Here is a 2,484-nt window from a genome sequence, read left to right on the forward strand (position 1 = left end):
TTAAATGATTTTTCTAGTATCGGTTAGTTTTTGAGAAATTAAGAGCGTATACCGGACGCGGGATCCGTTAGTGCGAAAAGTTCGGAAAAATTCGGCCAACTAGGTTAAGTTTTGGATACTGGATTTAAATTATCGGGTGTTAAGAGATAATTAGAGGGTGCTATTTGGATTGGTGTGAGAGGAAACAAAAAGATAGGGATGCATTAAATAAAGTGACAAGTGTCACTTAGTGGTTGGTTGGACTTGAAGACCACTATTCACCTTTTTCCATTTGACCAAATAAATCACAAAAATTACCAAAATTTCATCATTTTCTTCTTCTCTTTGGCCGGCCACTTCAAGAAAAAAAGAAAGGGAAAAGCTCTCCAAGTTTTGCTTCAATCTTGCTCCAATCTACCAAATCAACCATTTAATTTTGTTTTTGCTCCATAGAAACACTTAAGGGAGTGATAGTGAGGTGTTTTGTGGAGTTGTTTGGAAGGCTAAAGTGATTAGTTGCTCTCTCTCTTGCGTTGCCAAGGTGAGTAGTTAAGGACCCCTATCCTCCCTCTAATGATGCTTAATTCATGATTGGTGGTAGTATAAGATGCAATTTTATGGATTATATCTTGATTTTTGGTTGAATTGGTGAAGTTTTATAATTATTGGGGATTTTTCTGTTTTCATATGAATAAGATTATGTGGTCATGTATGATGATTGGAAATGATATTTAAGGAAGTTAGAAGGTGGAAAAAGTGGTTAATTGCAAGCAATTTCTGTTTTGGAAGAAAATTGGAAAGTTAGGGTTTCTTTGATTTACATTCTGCCCGGCACTATAGCTCATAATTAGGGTCTGAATTGGCCTTGGGTTAAAACATGAAAGTTGTAGGGAATGATATTCTAGAGATGCCTACAAAATTTCAGGTCAATCGGAGTAGCGTAGCTTGAGAAAAGATGGAATTATCCTTGCTGCCCTGGTTTTACCCGAATTTGAGAATTGCTTCTGTAATGGGTTATTTTGGTTGGGAATGCTTCGGAATTAGTTGTTCAGGTCTTCTGATGAATTGTAGCCCTGTTTCTTACCTTTTGGATGGCTTTGGAATTCCTGGATTTTGACTTAGGTAGGCTGACTTATGATGTTTGAACCAGAATGCGTTCTGTGAATCTGTTTTTCCGGTTCTGGTGTAGTATCTTGCATTTTTGACCTAGTTACACTCGAAACTGGGCTAAATGACCTTCTGTAATATTGTAGCCCTATCTCTTAGGTTTGAAACGGTGTATCTTGTACCTCCATCCGAAAATCGTAGTGCCATTGGTACCAAAACCGCAAAATGATGTCAAAAACTGTTTTTTTGGGTTAACACTTAACTCCATTTCCGGATTTTTCTGGTTTCCTCTAATGCTTATGTATGCTTATGGAACCCTATTTCGGTAGTATTTGGCATTGGTTTATGACTTGTAATCGAGTCTTATTGTGCTTATTGGAATATTTTAGGGTTTGACTTTCCTTTCCGGTCATTTTCCTAACTAAATAACTTGAATGACTTTGAGCCTATTGAACGGCTGTTGTGATGAATTATATTTCGTATGACTTTGGGGCTGGCTGAGGAAATAATGAAGCCATGACGGCTGGAAAAGTAAGCAAATTTAGGGGAAATGCTGTCCAATTTTCTAGGCCGTTTGGTTCCTTTAAGTTTGAATTGCCTTTTGGTAGAAATGAAGGGCTTTTGGGTTGTTTGAGCCTAGGTCTTCATGTTACCTTTTCGTTTCAAAAAAATCATGTTTTGCACTCTTGCATTAGTAATTATTTGGCGAGGCATACGACTGGTAGTCGAGCCTCACATGTGCATTCTGTATACTCGATTTTTGAAAGTGGAACCTTCAATTGTTTTACTTTGATTATTTTAGGGTTTCTTGGTGATTAAAGCTCCCTTTTGGGCAAAAAACTTTTGAGGTATCTGTACTGACACCGGTGAGTGTACCACTCCCCTTAATTGTTACTTACCTTGGTTTCTGTACTTGCAATCTGTGATCTGAATGACTGTACTATCTGTTTATTCTGTTTGAGACGAGGGTGTACTTTATCACACTCGTTCTCTTGTCTGTTCATATGCCAAATTTTGGTGCGAATCTGAATCTGTTATCTGTCATCTGTATCTGTATCTGTATCTGTTCTGATGTCGTTTGGAAGTTGGTATCCAACGACCTTTCTGTGACCTCTGAGCTCAACACCTGTGGCCAGTTACTCGAGTCGGGCCGGCAAGGGCCTGGTCGATTAGATAACGAACCACGGTAGTCTGTTTTGGGATCTTTGGGTATTGAGACCCTTGATTCCGGTATACTCGAGTATTACCATTTCTGATCTGATTGGATTTCGGGCCCGGTGGGGGTATGTGAGGCGGAAGGAATCGAAGAATGTGGGGTCTACGGTATTGGTTACTCCTTTAGCGTTGACGGAGTGTCAACTGTTATTTCGATCAAGCTTCGGTGACGCAAATGGGAAT

This window comes from Coffea eugenioides, chromosome 6 (assembly GCF_003713205.1).
Source record: "Coffea eugenioides isolate CCC68of chromosome 6, Ceug_1.0, whole genome shotgun sequence".
Lineage (NCBI taxonomy): Eukaryota > Viridiplantae > Streptophyta > Magnoliopsida > Gentianales > Rubiaceae > Coffea > Coffea eugenioides.